The sequence below is a fragment of the Gymnoscopelus microlampas genome, assembly GCF_963454915.1.
Source record: "Gymnoscopelus microlampas genome assembly, chromosome: 17".
In the NCBI taxonomy this organism is placed as follows: Eukaryota; Metazoa; Chordata; class Actinopteri; order Myctophiformes; family Myctophidae; genus Gymnoscopelus; species Gymnoscopelus microlampas.
This window is the reverse complement of record NC_139954.1, coordinates 147,391-165,454: the sequence shown is the minus strand read 5'-3', so window position 1 is coordinate 165,454 and position 18,064 is coordinate 147,391. Positions and strand designations below refer to the sequence as shown.

The window sequence follows — 18,064 nt, the reverse complement described above, 5'->3', positions numbered from 1 at the left end:
TGAAAATTCAGACAATACAGCCTTACTTAGCAGGACCAAAAGCACACACACAAAACGTGATGTTAGAATACACTTGTGTAAAGTGATGTCCAAAAATAAATACACTTAAAAGGGATATTTCACTTTCAAAAAAACTTTCTGTCATTTTATCATCTACTCAGGCCTTTGTGAACCACCCAGACAGTTTTTAAGTTGCTTGATTCATTATTTAGATATTTGATATTCATTTTATCAGACACGCCCCTTTCCTATACAAACCCATTGTAACTTCAAACTCCATTTTAACCATGTTAGATTAATCAAAAACACCCGTCCTTGGTTCTGGTGACTCATCCTGCCCTCTTAATGCGTGAGGGGGCCGTGTTTTTCCGATTACTTTTTTCATTTATTTTATTTAATTTTTTTATTGTACTTTATTTTTTTAATTTAAAAAAAAAATATTAAAAATACATACCGTATGTCCCTGTGTGAGGAAAGTTATATGGGCGCGTCTGGGCTGAAGAGCTGATAAATAATCTGTTGTCCGATTGTGTCAGCGCCCCCTAGTGGCCAAATTATTCAAGAAGCCCAATAACCCTAATTTTCAGAACCACATGTTTGTGTGTGAGGAAAGTTATATGGACGCGTCCGGGGTGAAGAGCTGATCAATAATACGTTGTCCGTTTGTTTCAGCGCCCCCTAGGGGCCGAGATAATAGTGAAAACCTGTTTGAAAGGAGTAAAAACAAAATTGGACACCTGTTTCTGGGTCAGCGCGTCGCCCCGAACGCGCCCATATAACTCTCCTCGGACACGGCCTTACCATTCTCCTTAATTGGCTAGGGTCAAATGTCAAGTTATTACGCGCAATAAAGCGATATATCTCGAAATCGATGCATTTTTAGAATCCACCTTTCGGATATGTTGTACAGCTCGCCAAGGCGCACGTGTGGATGTCTTGTTTGTCCCGGTACGACACTCCTAAGTTGACATCCTACACATTCAGAAGGCACATAGAGTCTTATATCTTAAGACCATATCAAAGGACAAAGTCAGAAATAGAAATGTGTCGTAACGGGACAAACAAGACATCCAAGTGTGCGTCTCAGCGAGCTCTACAACATATCCAAAAAGTGGACCCTAAGTCCTTATCGTATTCGAGATATTGAGCGAGATAGCGAAGCCGTAACCATAGCCAATTAAGGGATAATTAAATCATGATTTGATATTAGGGTTTGATTATTTCAAATTTTAGCATTATTTTACGTGTAGATTTGGAAAAAAAATATTTCGGAGAAATCACAGGCTTGGAACACCCTAAAACCAACCAAGAAGTGGCCTTTTGAGGCACTTCCTGTTGTCCGAGAAAAAAGAAACTTGCATATTTGGAATCAGCGCCATCACATTAGTCTAAAGCCAGAGTCTCGAAGAAAAATACAATTTCTAAAAATTTAACGAGGGTTGACCTTTGCAGTCTTTTCGCTGACCTTTGAGCTTTATCAGTGTCAGAAAAAATCAGGGCCGGTGCCAAAAAATCCGGCTTACTCTCAATATGGATTGAGAGAAGTTTCGGATTTTAAAAAAATATCTGGAGCGATTAGTTACAGATTTTGTGCTCAACAAAATCATTTTTTTATACAAAAGTCAACGTCCAATCTTTTTGGTGACCGTTTGTATTTCCCAAGGTCCTAGAAAATCGAGACCTATTCCATTCAATTCAGCGTCTTTTTTTGAGTCTGAAAAGGTGTTTTTTAATTTAAAAATAAAATATTTTTAAAAAATGTGAGAAAAGCTAAACTTTGAACTATTTCAAAAATCTATAACTTCTTATTAAACAATTCTAGACTATTGATGTAACCTACCATTCGACTCAATATCATATAAATAAGAGGGTGGAAGGGTCAAAATAAAATAATAATATGTTTGTGAAAAAAGCTTCAAGTTTACTAAACTTTAACGCTTGTTTAAACCACTTTCTAAGGGTCATACAAAATCGAGACCTAGCCCATTCGATTCAGCGTCCTCTTTTGAGTCTGAAAACGTGTTTTTTAATTTAAAAAAAATATTTTTGAAAATTGTGAGAAAAGCTTAACTTTGAACTATTTCAAAAATCTATAACTTCTTATTGAAAAGTTGTAGACTATTGATGTAACCCACCATTCGACATAACCAGGGTTGACCTTTGCAGTCTTTTTGCTGATCTTTGAGCTTTATCAGTGTCACATGTACATATACATATACGTATATGTTATATTATGCATATAAATAGATAAATACAAACACCAAAATTATCCTCACTTATAATGTTAAGTAAGGATTACTGAAAAAACATTAGTTTAATACAAATCCTCCTCACTTATAATGTTTAGTAAGGATTACTGAAAAGACATAAGTTTAATAAAACACTAAAAGTCATCCTCACTTATAATGTTAAGTAAAGATTACTGAAAAGACATTAGTTTACTTACAAATCCTCCTCACTTTATAATGTTAAGTAAGGGTTACTGAAAAGACAAAGTTTAATTACTTTCCTCACCAGAAAGTTGACTCTACTAGATTTCATCTAGTAGAGTCAACAAATTAAGCCGAAATGAGTAAAGAGTACTCTTTGTTTTAAGTAAGGTCTACCATTACATGAAATCAGATTTTACAGTGTGGGGTCATAGGATGTTTCGGGTCTCGCAACATACACCCTCGCCCAGGTGATCCAGCCAGGGTTGATGAAGCCCCGACTTACGTCCCAGGTAGCTACCCACGGTCAGTCCTAAATAGGGAAAGACAGGGCCACTTAATACACTTGTCCGAAACTACTCTGCCAGGAATGGGGGAGAGGAGATACTCTGGCACGTGGAGGGACTAGGCTCTGTGGATGGCCTCGTGGCCGGGCTCCTCCTCCGTCTCACCAGGTCCAGGACCTGTGCGTTGCACCAGACTACCCCGCTCCAAACATTTAATTCTGGTGTGATGGTGTCTTGGCCTGTGGTGGTACTGCAGCCTCCCTTAGCGATTGCTTGAATGGCCCTCCTAAAGGCCTCACCGTGGATTTGTTGGGCTTCTTCCTCATGGAAGACACAGACTGGGGCGCCAACCCAAACTTCTCCCGGATGCCATCTACTCTCTGGTGGTCACCAATCTATTCCTGGTTGTCAGGTAGTCTATAAATTCCTATGAGCCACTATAAATAGAATAACTATAACGAAAAAACATCACATGGATGCACCTGGGACGTATCAGTGTTGTTACAGAGGTATCCTCTGTACGGGCACCTCCTAAATATCCATACATGGATGATAAACGAAACGGCTATGCTCTAGGGTCGTCCTTATATGGCGAACGTGTAGGATGACAATGACACCTACCAGTTTATAAGGTTGAGTTGAGGCAGGATAGATCAGATCAGATATATTCTGGTTCAGTAACTAATAAGTATAACTAACTAAGAAAGAGTGAAGGCCTTACAAACCATTTACTCTTCTACCTGATCTCATCCTACCGGCCTGAATTACTAGGGCCCCACGGGAGGTATCGTTCTAATCGACGACGCTCAGGGCAACCTGCTACCAGCAATCTAACTACAAGAACTATCCTTATAATTAGTTCATCCTAACAGTGTTGTAACCTGTGGTCATATACATCTTCCTGCCTTGTACAAATAGTATATAAACATTTGATTTGGTTGCACCTTTGTTTCGGCGCCATTGAAAGCATGTTCGAGCATTGCAGCACCGTGCAATTCCCCAGGTCCCCTGTACGAATGGAATGTCCCTTGTCAGTGTAAAACCCCATTAGAGCTCACTCCTCTTTGCAATGGCGAGTTGATCCAAATTGAGACTGGTGACTGTTGTGGTTTCTTTATTATTATTGTTTATTTTACTATTATTTTTTTATGACACTGTCCTGCCTGTATGTTAATTTCTTTTTTTGGTGTGTACTGTACTGTGGGTGGGGGTGGGGGGGGGGGGGGGGCTGTAGTGTGTCAAGTTGAAGCCTACAGAGCGTGCTTGATATCACTTACATTTTTTTGTTTTATATTCTTTTTTCTTTTGTCCAATAAGTACCTATAACATTATGCATAAAACTACACAGCGTTACTGCAGAGTTTAAGACTGGTTTTATAGTTCCCAGATTGTAAAGTGTAGCGTGCACTTTTACCAATGTGCACTGTTTGTTAAATGGTTTGAGCGATCTGAAACATGGTCTTTATCTGTGATGTCAGATTGTTGAATTAAATTAATGTACTGGGGGTGGGAATGAAACTGTAGTGTGCATGTGACCAGTTGAACCCTAACACCCAAACTTCTATTTTTTGTTTTATATCACTTTTTATTTTTATCTCATCTGAAAGTAACATGCATGCACAGCGTTGCCGAGTTTTGTAAGATGTGATAATGAAATGTTTTATAGTTCCCAGATTTTAAAGTGTAGCTTGCACTTTTACCAAAGCCAATGTGCACTTTGTTAAATGGTTGGTTTGATCTGAAACATGTTTGTTTGATCTGAAACATGTTATTTCTATGTGATGAAGTCGCATTAGATTGACAGTTGAATTAAATAAAACAATTCTTAAATTGAGAAGCTGTTCCAACTGGTCTTACTCTTAAAATAAGGAAAAATAATCTTGTGCCTCCGCTGGGATATGATGCAAACCACTGTTGTAGCTTGTTACAGTTACATTTCCCTAAAATGAGAAAATAAAATCTTGTTTGAAACATGTTTGACAAGCAAAAATGTTCTTTAACAAGCACATTTTTTCTTTTTGGACAAAATATAAGACTAATATGCTAGGATCGAGGATTTTTTTACTTTCTTAAAATCCAATTTTTGCAGTGAACACAGAGGGGGCGGAGCAATGGTGCGCCTGTGGTCCCTGGAGTGGCTATTCTGATGGCAGACCCCTGACCAGTGTTGGTGCCAAGTTTGGTGCGGATAGGAGCAACGGTGCGTTACGTTTGTGACGCTAACCCACCCGCCCGCACGCCGTCGGTTGACCCACTTGGCAGTTTTAATATAGGATAGGATAGGATACCAGGTAATCAATGAACATAGCATCTGTCCACAATTCAACTCTAAAGTTTATTTATAAAGCTCATTTAACCCCCTCATCTAAAAAAAAATCTAAATAGCATCCAACCTGTTCTCAGTCCTCCTGAGGCTGTCCTGTGGAACACCAGGCTTCCATCATGACTGACAGCCGCTGGACGGCCATGCTGACTAACCTCTCCTCTCCTCTCTCCGTGTCACTCATGAAGTGCAGAACTAGCTAGTAGCACTTGACAGAGTCTGTGTGTTGATAGTATATATTTTTTAGACTGATGCTAGGTCTTTGGTTTACCTGTGATCCTAGTTTACCGAGGCACTACACTGTCTCTCTGCATTCTATCTCTAAATTGTAAAATAAAAAAAGCTCATTTAACTGCTAGCACCCTATCTTGGCCCTATCTTGCCTAAACCTTGTTTTGCATGTTTTGCTATTTTGAAAAACATTTTAAAATAGTGAAAATAGCCGAAAATAGCTACATCGACACATTGTGAGCTTGTAGATCAGCTATTTGAACTATTTTAAAATATTCTTTTTAAATAGTAAAACATGCCCAGTGTATGAGACAGATGAGTGTGCTTGCCTGCTCCTCTCTCTCCTACTAATGAGGTTTTTCCAGGCAGGGCGTTACCAATCTGGGAACCCATGTAATAAAAAAGGAAAAACAGCGCCCTCTGCTGTTTTTTTTTTTACCTTTTAATTTGACTCTGGGTGGAGCTCCCGATATGTTACGGAATATGTTTTCATTACCACTAACATTTATCTACAATGGAAGAACAAGTCAAACTGTTACTAACTTTCAGTCGTTTTGTTGGCTCCGAGGACACTATAAATGAATTTGGGTTTGTTTCCATTGGGAAGCGAACACACAGATGTAAATCCCGTCCACTACATTTGATTGGGTAAAGCGCGGCCTGCTTCTTGATCTAAGGCACGCCCACTTGTAGGCCAAAGTTGACACGTTCTGAACGGCCCTCCTGACAGATACAGTTAGCGCAGCTCTGAATCTGTTCTTGAGAGATGAGGGCGTTACTAACTGATTCCCATTAGACATAGAGGCATGGGAGAGAGACATACACTGTCTACCACTTCTCCTCCAGATAGACAGTGAAGGCACAGATCATCATCCCAACTGTGGAATGGTTACTCGTAGTGAATCTGCAGCGAGTAACAACCAATATCGATAGCAGCACTGTTTGTCCGGGAGCTTATTGTATAATTATGCCAGAATTGCCAACGGTACTCACTAGTGGCCTTTAGTCTGTAGATGTCCTCAGGAATGAACATGTGCATGTACCACTGGCATGGATGCTATTCATATACATGTAAAGGGATCATTATGAAGACATGCACTTATGAATAATTCTCTCCTCCAACCTTGACCCACTATGTTCTGATGAGAAGGAACTAGACATTTAGCCTGAAGGCCTCAAGTAGGAAGGGAAAACCGGAAAGTGGTAATTGGTGATGAAACTGGAAGCTGGTGGGACCGCCCACCAAGTTTGGAGCCTCTAGCATGCTGGGAACTGGAGTTATGGCTGTTTAAACCAATAGGAACACAGAGGGGGCGGAGCAATGGTGCGCCTGTGGTCCCTGGAGTGGCTATTCTGATGGCAGACCCCTGACCAGTGTTGGTGCCAAGTTTGGTGCGGATAGGAGCAACGGTGCGTTACGTTTGTGACGCTAACCCACCCGCCCGCACGCCGTCGGTTGACCCACTTGGCAGTTTTAATATAGGATAGGATAGGATACCAGGTAATCAATGAACATAGCATCTGTCCACAATTCAACTCTAAAGTTTATTTATAAAGCCCATTTAACCCCCTCATCTAAAAAAAAATCTAAATAGCATCCTACCTGTTCTCAGTCCTCCTGAGGCTGTCCTGTGGAACACCAGGCTTCCATCATGACTGACAGCCGCTGGACGGCCATGCTGACTAACCTCTCCTCTCCTCTCTCCGTGTCACTCATGAAGTGCAGAACTAGCTAGTAGCACTTGACAGAGTCTGTGTGTTGATAGTATATATTTTTTAGACTGATGCTAGGTCTTTAGTTTACCTGTGATCCTAGTTTACCGAGGCACTACACTGTCTCTCTGCATTCTATCTCTAAATTGTAAAATAAAAAAAGCTCATTTAACTGCTAGCACCCTATCTTGGCCCTATCTTGCCTAAACCTTGTTTTGCATGTTTTGCTATTTTGAAAAACATTTTAAAATAGTGAAAATAGCCGAAAATAGCTACATCGACACATTGTGAGCTTGTAGATCAGCTATTTGAACTATTTTAAAATATTCTTTTTAAATAGTAAAACATGCCCAGTGTATGAGACAGATGAGTGTGAGACAGATGAGTGTGCTTGCCTGCTCCTCTCTCTCCTACTACTGAGGTTTTTCCAGGCAGGGCGTTACCAATCTGGGAACCCATGTAATAAAAAAGGAAAAACAGCGCCCTCTGCTGGGTTTTTTTTACCTTTTAATTTGACTCTGGGTGGAGCTCCCGATATGTTACGGAATATGTTTTCATTACCACTAACATTTATCTACAATGGAAGAACAAGTCAAACTGTTACTAACTTTCAGTCGTTTTGTTGGCTCCGAGGACACTATAAATGAATTTGGGTTTGTTTCCATTGGGAAGCGAACACACAGATGTAAATCCCGTCCACTACATTTGATTGGGTAAAGCGCGGCCTGCTTCTTGATCTAAGGCACGCCCACTTGTAGGCCAAAGTTGACACGTTCTGAACGGCCCTCCTGACAGATACAGTTAGCGCAGCTCTGAATCTGTTCTTGAGAGATGAGGGCGTTACTAACTGATTCCCATTAGACATAGAGGCATGGGAGAGAGACATACACTGTCTACCACTTCTCCTCCAGATAGACAGTGAAGGCACAGATCATCATCCCAACTGTGGAATGGTTACTCGTAGTGAATCTGCAGCGAGTAACAACCAATATCGATAGCAGCACTGTTTGTCCGGGAGCTTATTGTATAATTATGCCAGAATTGCCAACGGTACTCACTAGTGGCCTTTAGTCTGTAGATGTCCTCAGGAATGAACATGTGCATGTACCACTGGCATGGATGCTATTCATATACATGTAAAGGGATCATTATGAAGACATGCACTTATGAATAATTCTCTCCTCCAACCTTGACCCACTATGTTCTGATGAGAAGGAACTAGACATTTAGCCTGAAGGCCTCAGTCATGAGAGAAATATTGTATGGGGCTGATTAAAATACTGGTGGAAGTATTTTACTCTTATGAGTACAGTGATTAAAATATTGGTGGAAGTATTTTACTCTTGTGAGAGCAGTGATGCAAATAGTGGTAAAATTGTTTTACTCGTTTTTACTTTACAAGAAACAACTGTGGGGGGGTATTTTCTTTTGTAAAGCTAGAAGACCTGAGGAAGAACAATATAGAAAGAAAGAACAAGGATAAAAAAGGTCAGATTATAATATTAGATGATAATATTATAATATCAACTAAATGCCAGATCTGTGTGGAAACAGGTTATGTGACAAGATTCATTTATTTTTCAAGAACTTGTCATACTGAATTGCACCACAACCCTATTTTATTTTGTATTTGTTTAAAGGTCTAAGGCCTAATGCTCATCAAACTGGGGGTCCTTGAAATGAAAAGGGCTTAGAATCACTGGGTTAACAAGTGGTGTAAAGTACATTTACTCAAGTACTGTACTTAAGTACAATGTTGAGGTACTTTTACTGGAGTATTTTCAATTGTTTATACTTTGACTTCTACTCCACTACATCTCAGAGGCAAATATTGTACTTTTACTCCACTGCAATTATTTGAAAACTTTAGTTACTAGTTACTTTGCAGATATAAATGATTACATTATAATACATACAATTAACCACTTTAGCCCTATTTTATACATAGGCCATTTGAAAATAGCCGATCTACAAGCTCACAACGTGTCGCGAGTGAGCTTGTAGATCTGCTATTTTCAAACATTTTAGAGGACATTTACTTGTAACAGAGTAGTACTACATTGCAGTATTGATACTTTTACTTAAGTAAAACATTTTAGTACTTTTTCCCACCACTGGTTAACACATACAAGTGTGAGAAAGACATTCAAATGAAGGATCTGTGTTTTACCCTTTGAGCCATCTGGCAGCATTATAATCAACATCACATTGCTTCCAGGAGTGTGTCATAAGGAGATGAGGACATGGATATCTAGGATGCATCCTTCCTGTGGCTGTTTTAATGAGCTTTGACTTCATTAAAGTCCTATCTCATTAAGGCACGTTCATTATAAGGACGGTTTAATTGGGCTCCGCTTTATTCTTTGAACAAGTAGGAAAAGAGAACCTCACTCTAAATGAAAACCATATTTCACTTTGATAGAATGCTGACAGTATTTTTTTTGTTCTGTTTTATGCTGGGATGTGAGTATAATTATGCTTTAATTAAACAGACAATGTGTGAAATGAGCAGCCCCAGAGACCCACAATAAAAGAAAAGAAAAAAGAAAAGAAAAATAAATAGCAGAAAATACCAGAACAAATTTGTGAAATTAAGTTTTGAAAATAATATATTTGACTATTTATGAACTTACATGGAAGCAATGCAGCCTGTATTCTGTATGACAAATCCCAAGTCTACTTCAGCTTATTGCCTGTTCATTCCTCAACTGGACACATAGAAACCTTAGCATGTATACAATCAGCATGTTAGTTGTAGGCTAGCTCAGTGGTTCTAAAAAAAAACTAGAAAAAGTGCTCCTCGGAGCACAACTCTCCGCTGTTGGGAATGTTGGGAATGTTCTATCTGTATAAGTGTCCTATCCGTCCTGTCTGTATAAGTGTCCTATCCCTCCTGTCTGTATAAGTGTCCTATCCGTCCTGTCTATGTAAGTGTCCTATCCGTCCTGTCTGTGTAAGTGTCCTATCCGTCCTGTCTGTGTAAGTGTCCTATCCAATTGTTACAGTATCCGCCATTTCTCAACCATTTCGTGATTGTTCCTGTCTTACCTCACTCTGACCAGACTTGTGTTGGGAATGTTGGGAATGTTCTAATTCTTGTGTTCTAACTGTCCTATCCATCCTGTCTGTATAAGTGTGCGATCCGTCCTGTCTGTATAAGTGTCCTATCCGTCTGTATAAGTGTCCTATCCGTCTTGTCTGTATAAGTGTCCTATCCGTCCTGTCTATGTAAGTGTCCTATCCCTCCTGTCTGTGTAAGTGTCCTATCCCTCCTGTCTGTATAAGTGTCCTATCCGTCCTGTCTGTATACTGTAAGTGTCCTATCCGTCCTGTCTGTATACTGTAAGTGTCCTATCCGTCCTGTCTGTGTAAGTGTCATATCCCTCCTGTCTATGTAAGTGTCCTATCCGTCCTGTCTGTGTAAGTGTCATATCCCTCCTGTCTATGTAAGTGTTCTATCCGTCCTGTCTGTATAAGTGTCCTATCCGTCCTGTCTGTATAAGTGTCCTATCCGTCCTGTCTGTATAAGTGTCCTATCCGTCTTGTCTGTGTACTGTAAGTGTCCTATCCGTCTGTGTAAGTGTCATATCCCTCCTGTCTATATAAGTGTCCTATCTGTCCTATCTACCAATTATGTATCAGCCATGCAGCCATTTCGTGATGGTTCCTGTCTTACCTCACTTTGACGGTGGCAGAGACACCGTCAAAGTGACGCCATGTATTTATACAGTATTTCACCGTATTGTCACGTGTCACGTGAGGCTTGACCAATCGGTGTGTCATATTTAGAAAGTGAAAACAATACTCTCCTGCGGAGAGTAACTAAACAAAGAAAAACAACAAAACAAACAACTGGGCTTGCTCACTGGTTGCCCCATTACGGGTCTGTAAATGAACACAGTAATTTTCAGTCAAAATAATATATTTAAAAAAAATCATAAATACATAATTAAATGATTACAATAACTATCAAATTGGTGTTCATGGACTAATACATATCACACTTGTTTTCATAGACCTGGTTGCTTATTTCTCTCGCACAATCTGGCAACACTGGTGCCAGGCTAAGTGTTTGACATCTTTCTCCTGCGCCTCAATTTTCTGAAGTAAGCTTGTTGACACAAATCTCACCTCTGCTTTTTGGAAGAAGAAATACATAAAGCAGGATATCAATTGCAATGCCCCACACACCTGCAGTGGACTCACAGAGATTTAACTGGTTTTGAACAAGTCAAACAGCCAACTGAGGGCTGTTGTGTTGTGCCCTCTGGCATGTCTTGTCCCTTGTCACAAACAAACACACTGGTATCTGGCACAGATAGACAGTATCTGTTTTGATAGCGCTGGTCAGGATTGTGTGGCCTGTCACTACCAACTATGTTCCATTTGAGCTGCTACTGTGCATTGCCAGTCAGACAGCCAGGGGTTAGTATTGGCTGTCTATCTGCCTATAGGGTGCCTACGGTCCTAGACATGCACACGCACGTGCACACGCACGGGCACAGCCACGGGCACAGCGGGTGGCATGGCAATGAAAACCAGGACCTCTGTTTTCTCTGTCCTTACAATTACAATTTACAATTTAGGTATTTAGCAGAGGCTTTTATCCAGTGACTTACAAGTGCAAACTCTGAATAAGCAGAGTAAACATGAACTCTATTCAATAAACAACAAGATATAAATTAGATTAAAAGTAGAGCAGAGAGAACAATGCTATTTAGAGAGCATGGGCCTCATTTACTAATCAAATCAAATCAAATCAAACTTTATTTGTATAGCACATTTACAACAGCTCAAAGCCGACCAAAGTGCTGAACATGGTTAAAATAAGGTAATTAGACACAAAGAAGCATCAACAAATGATATATACACAGGACCAAAAACAAAAGAAAAACAAAAGAGAAACAAAACAATGCAAAGTTGGGACAGAGCAGAATAGCTAGGTGCGACTAAAAGCAAGAGAGAATAAATGAGTTTTTAGTAAATTTTTGAAAGCCCCAATCGACTGGGCAGATCTAATGGGGAGGGGCAACGAATTCCAGAGCCTGGGGCCCGCAGCCGCAAAAGCACGGTCACCCCTACTCCTCAAATTGGTCATATGAGGGACCAGCAGTAGCTTATCCGCAGACTTCAAGGCCCTGGTTGGAATATGGGGCTCAATTAGGTCAGAGAGATAGGAGGGGGACAGGCCGTGAATGGTTTTAAATACAAATAAAAGAACCTTAAATTCTATTCTAAAATGAACAGGGAGCCAATGAAGAGTGGCCAGGACTGGTGTTATGTGGTCGCGTTTTTTAGTGCCGGTGAGGAGGCGGGCGGCTGCGTTCTGGACCAGCTGTAGGCGCCTAAGTGAAGCCTGATCAATGCCAGTATAGAGTGAGTTGCAGTAGTCTAATCTGGAGGTGATAAAAGCATGTATGACCATCTCCAGCTGTTTTTGTGGGAGATACGCTTTGACTTTAGCTATGAGTCTTAACTGGAAGAAGCTTGACTTGACGACAGAGCTGATATGTTTGTCAAGTTTAAAATTGTTGTCAAAAATAAAACCTAGATTTTTGGCAGAGGAATGGATATTTGAATTTAAAATGCCCAGGGAGTTGGAGGGTGGGACAGGATGGTGGCCAAAAATTAAGATTTCTGTTTTATTTTCATTGAGGGTGAGAAAATTGGTGTCCATCCAGGCCTTGACATCGTGGAAACAGGTGAGAAATGGGTGGAATGGATCATTGGAGTCAGTTTTTAGCGGAAAATAGATCTGTACGTCATCTGCATAGCAATGAAAGGGCATATTGTGCTTTGCAAAAAATGATCCTAGCGGTAGTACGTAAAGGAGGAATAAAATCGGACCTAGTATGGAGCCTTGGGGCACTCCACAAGAGAGGGGAGTCGCAGGTGACGCAAATTCCCTTATGTGCACGGAGACGGTTCTATCTGAGAGGTAGGACTGGAACCAAGTGAGGACAGTGCCGGAGATGCCAACAAGGTGTTCAAGGCGTGATAATAAAATATTGTGGTCTACCGTGTCAAAGGCCGCCGAAAGCTCGGGTCTGCACATGTTTTGTACTTGTGGGCATATATGCAACTTCACATAATATGCAACTTCACATTATGCAACTTCACATAAATGCAACTTCCCACAGAGTGTGATTCATCAATCCTTTTTTGTCTGCGAATTTGGGTGGACGCAGTGGTGTAATGATGATTTTTTTCCCAGCCCAACGGTATTTTAATGACGTCCAAAAATATATGGGGTTGTGGTATAGAAAAGTTTGAGAACTATAATTGATTACATTATAAAACATACATTAACCACTTCAGCCCTATTTTATACACAATTTGGCCGATCTACAAGCTCACAATGCGTCGTATCGTGACACGTGGTGAGCTTGTAGATCTGCTATTTTCAAACATTTTAGTACTTTTTGATACCAACTTTTGTACTTTTACAGTAAATTGAGAATTCCGGACTGATAATAAATCGGTAAAATCAGGCAAAAACAAGAATTAAATAACATAACCCTAACCTAATCCTAACCCTAAAACCGAAATAAAGTAACAAAAAACCCGGAAAAAAAGTATCAAAAACAAATTTTAAAAAAATAATTTCTGCCCACCCGCTACTGCCTAGGCTCAGCCTATACTAGCGTTCTAGCTGCGCCACAGCCCATAAGTGTTCATTTGGTTCCCAATTATCAATCATTTACCTGTGAATTCCCAATGCATAATGAACCTATGGTTTCTTAAGCATTTAGTCATTATCAGGATATACTTCATATAATGTTGCTTCAAACTGGCAACATTATGAAATGATATAATAATTTAACTGATTTTTTCTGTGGGAGTGGGATGGGACGGGAGTGAAAATCCACTCCAGTGTCATCCTCTACCGTCAATCACCAATAGCAGTAGTAGTGACACCTGCTTGTCACACTGAACACATTTACTAGACACTGTGAAATCCCAAGAGTATACATTTTTTTCCCAGCCCAACAGTATTTTAATGACGTCCAAAGATATATGGGGTTGTGGTATAGAAAAGTTTGAGAACCCCTGGTCTAAACAACATGCTCTCATTCTGTACATTTGAAATTACTAGATAGATGGAGTCTGAAGAGGTGAGTGCTAGGGGGTGAGCTGAAGTCTGAATAGGTGAGTCTAGGGGGTGAGGTGCAGTCTGAAGAGGTGAGTGCTAGGGGGTGAGCTAAAGTCTGAAGAGGTGAGTGCTAGGGGGTGAGCTGAAGTCTGAAGAGGTGAGTGCTAGGGGGTGAGGTGGAGTCGGAAGAGGTGAGTGCTAGGAGGTGAGGTGGAGTCGGAAGAGGTGAGTGCTAGGGGGTGAGGTGGAGTCTGAAGAGGTGAGTGCTGAAAACAGACCAGTTTTTATATATCAAACAGCGGAAATAAATGTTACCAGTCACAGACTGCTGTTTTGGTCTTGGTGTCAAAGTACACGTCCATTGCCTACTGAAGCCTGATCTACAAGCCCAAAACGTGGCGCGGATGCTACACGTTGTAATCTTGGAGATCTGCTTTGTTCTGCGTGTGACACAGTCATACGACTAATCATAATTCGGGCATGAGATACAAGACACAGCAACGTTTACATTGAACTACCAGTGGAGAGAGGGGGGATAAGTCAAAGAGTTGAACAGATCTATGGACAGTGGTGTAAAGTAAATAAGTTCGTTTACTCAAGTACTGTACTTAAGTACACTTTTGAGGAAATGTTACTTTACTGGAGTATTTTCCATTTTCAATACTTTTACTTCTACTCCACTACATCTCAGAGGCAAATATTGTACTTTTACTCCACTACAATTATTTTAAAACTTTAGTTACTAGTTACTTTGCAGACATAAATGATTATATTATAAAACACACATTAACCAATTTAGCCCTATTTTATACATAGGCTATTTGAAAATAGCACAAGCTTACAATGTGCCGCGACACGTTGTCCACCATATTTGTCGTCCATCATATTCAGAGTTTGGAAAAGTACTGACATTCTGTACTCGAGTAGAAGTACAATTACTTGTGTAAAAAACTACTTTGCTAAAAGTAGAAGTACTCATTCAAATAATTACTTGAGTAAAAGTAAAAAAGTACAGGCTCTGAAATGTACTTTATGAGTAAAAGTAAAAGTATTTTTACCGGATATTTCTGTGCAAAGCCAATTGTACCCCAAGGCTACTAAACTTAAAAGATCCCCACCAAACACACGTCTTAAAACTGGCCCAGGATTGGTTTCCAAACTGTGATGTGACGAATCATACAAGTAGTCGACCCAACTTTTGAAATCAATAAGTGGTTCTCAACCTTTTTACACTGAGTACCACCTGAGAAAATATTTGCTTCTCCAAGTAGGCTACCACCATTATGACTGATGTTAAAATACAGTAGCGTAGTCCTACCCCATCCTATTCAGCTAAATTGTCGAATGTTTATGCATGTTCTAATCATAGACTTTACTTTAGACCAGGGGTCTTCAACAGGGGGTCCGGGACCCCTAGGGTCTAGGGTCTACAAGCTCACAACGCCTCACGCTGCAAGGCGTAGTGAGCTTGTAGATCGGCTATTTTCGGCAAAGAGGTTTGGTGTAGGGGGGAAAAGGAGCAAATCAAGTACTAATATGTAGACTATTGAAGGTTTTAAGTGGTTAAATGTCTGAAATTACTAAAAAACATTAATTTACACAACACTGATGACAGCCTAAGCAATCTATGACATCTATGAAAATATTTAATCTGGAACACAATTTTATACAATATGTAGTGGGGGTCCCTGCTTCATCTCTCTCTCAGCTAAGGGGTCCCTGCTTCATCTCTCAGCTAAGGGGTCCCTGCTTCATCTCTCTCAGCTAAGGGGTCCCTGCTTCATCTCTCTCTAAGCTAGGGGGGTCCCTGCTTCATCTCTCTCTCAGCTAGGGGGGTCCCTGCTTCATATCTCTCTCAGCTAGGGGGGTCCCTGCTTCATCTCTTTCTCAGCTAAGGGGTCCCTGCTTCATCTCTCTCTCAGCTAGGGGGGTCCCTGCTTCATCTCTTTCTCAGCTAAGGGGTCCCTGCTTCATCTCTTTCTCAGCTAAGGGGTCCCTGCTTCATCTCTCTCAGCTAAGGGGTCCCTGCTTCATCTCTCTCTCAGCTAGGGGGGTCCCTGCTTCATCTCTCTCTCAGCTAAGGGGTCCCTGCTTCATCTCTCTCTCTCTCAGCTAGGGGGGTCCCTGCTTCATCTCTTTCTCAGCTAAGGGGTCCCTGCTTAATCTCTCTCTCTCTCAGCTAGGGGGGTCCTCACTCCCTCCTTCATCTCTCTCTCAGCTAAGGGGTCCTTGGCCTGAAAAACGTTGAAGACCCCTGCTTTAGACCATTTCCCCCCATTTTTTGTTTTGTTTTACAGTTTGAACAAAATAGCCAATACAATACTGGCTACTTCAAAGTAAACGCACGCGCACACGCACGCAGGCATGCACACACACACACACACACACACACACACACACACACACACACACACACACACACACACACACACACACACACACACACACACACACACACACACACACACACACACACAGCTAACAAGCTATGGCTTTGCAAAGCCAGAAATGACCGAAAAATTGTGCACCTGAAGACCATGTAAACTTTTTTTTTTAAACCAAAGCTACAGTTGTGCGGACTTTTGTCTTTACACACACAGAGTACAACTACTTTTAGCCAGCATCATGATATAATTAATAACTCACCTAATGCTTCGGAGGTTCAAAAAGAACGCACTTCCAACGTGTTTAAGTCACAGGAGCATGGTTTCATATTGTTAATATGACGTTTGGCCCAAATCTGCGTTTATAATCCACGTGAGTTCATGTTTACGTTCCCTTGACTTGAGAAACACAACTTTTTTTCCCAAATACTGTCTTAAAAGTTCCCCATGAACCGCATCTTAGGTCCGAGAGTATATGAAAATGTGAATACAATATCCAACGTGCACCAGCCCAGCAATGCTGTACCAAAACAAATAATCGCATCGTCTTTTCAATATGAAGATGTTATATATTGTTAACCAACCCGGCCGGTTTGCACAGTTAAATGTACATTGTTATTGTATTTTTAGCGGTGCCAACCGCTCTACGTTTGACTCTGTCTGCGTGTCCGTTTGTTTGAGCACGGGCCGTTTGTTTGAGCACGGGATGAGCACGGCAAAGAAGCAAACAACTTCAGTTTGCAGCATGCCACCAAGTCCAAATTTGGTATGTGGACTTAGACCACCAATAGGGACGAGCATGAATTGATGACGTTATGAGGGGTCCAGGGACCCCCAGCGCCCGTATGAGCACGGGATGAGCACGGGATTTTAAACAGCTATAACTCCAGTTTGCAGCATGCCACCAAGTCCACATTTGGTATGTGGACTTAGACCACCAATAGGGACCAGCATGAATTGCTGAAGCCCCGCCCCCTCTGTCTTCCCATTGGCTGGCCTTCAAACAGCCATAACTCAAGTTCGCAGCATGCTATGGAGTACAAATTTTGTACATGGACTAAAGCCAGCAATAGGGACTAACTGTCATTACTTAAGCCCCGCCCCCTCTGTCTGCCCATTGGCTGGGCTTTAAACAGCCATCATTCCAGTTTGCAGCATGCTACCAAGTACACATTTGGTAAGTGGACTCAGACCACCAATAGGGACGAACTGAAATGAGTTAAGGCCCGCCCCAAAGGCACCGCTTCCTTCACACAGGGTGTGATTTTTTTATGTTCATAAATATTCTATAGTTTAACTCAGTGATTCCTTTTTAATTTCAACGATCCCCAGTTTGACATTATAGGCCACATACCCCCATTTGATATGATTATTATTTCCGGGACCCCATGTAGAATCCTCAGTCAGTGTAACTCTGAGAACTCTGGAACCATATATGGACCCTTACAGGTCCATGTGTCCGTGTCATCTTTACAAACCCATGAGGGTCCATTTGGTTCCATTTACACTCTCATCTTTACAGACCCATGAGGGTTCATTTGGTTCCATTTGTACACTCTCATCTTTACAGACCCATGAGGGTTCATTTAGTTCCATTTGTACAC

The 18,064-nt window shown here is 41.0% G+C and overlaps 1 protein-coding gene across 1 annotated transcript in view; it reads left to right on the top strand.

Annotated features, from left to right (window-relative positions):
* LOC311065171 (limbic system-associated membrane protein-like) overlaps positions 1 to 18,064 on the top strand; it is a gene marked incomplete at its 3' end in the record, with an annotated part of 292,933 nt that overhangs the window by 149,851 nt on the left and 125,018 nt on the right. The gene's annotated exons all lie outside the window — the stretch shown is intronic.